The following is a 523-nucleotide window of genomic DNA, read 5'->3' on the forward strand; positions in this document are numbered from 1 at the left end:
TCTGATTGCTGACATGTTCATGAGGCTGTGATGTTGGCATAAGGCTGAAGGAGTCACCAAAGTCTCACATTCTACCCATAACTTCCATATAGGATGTATGACTTTGGTGACTCCCAGTGGTATGATCAGCAAATGCACTAAGACAGACACCTCGAAGACAATGTCATTAAAGCAATATTAGAATTGGTAGTTTTCATGATTTCATGATTAGTTAGTTAGTCTTTAGGGTTTTATTTCACAAAGCTCTTGCAAACAGCTAAAAGCCATGCTCAGTCACCCTCTCTTTTCCTCATGTTAGCTGCGTCCAACTTCTTCTTAGATCTCTTTGTCTCTGTTGTGATGTCCATAGAGGCTCCTGAGCCCAGTTCCATTGGCCACTTGTCCATTTCTGGTTCTGGTGCCCATTCTGGCACAGCTGTTCATTGAGTTTCGCTGCTCTGGACCTGAAAACCTCATCCTCTCAGTGGTCCACAGCTCCTGTTCTGGTAGCGCAAACTCCGCCACTTGCCCAGCAGTTCTCCAG

The sequence above is a fragment of the Scatophagus argus genome, chromosome 1 (assembly GCF_020382885.2).
Source record: "Scatophagus argus isolate fScaArg1 chromosome 1, fScaArg1.pri, whole genome shotgun sequence".
In the NCBI taxonomy this organism is placed as follows: Eukaryota; Metazoa; Chordata; class Actinopteri; family Scatophagidae; genus Scatophagus; species Scatophagus argus.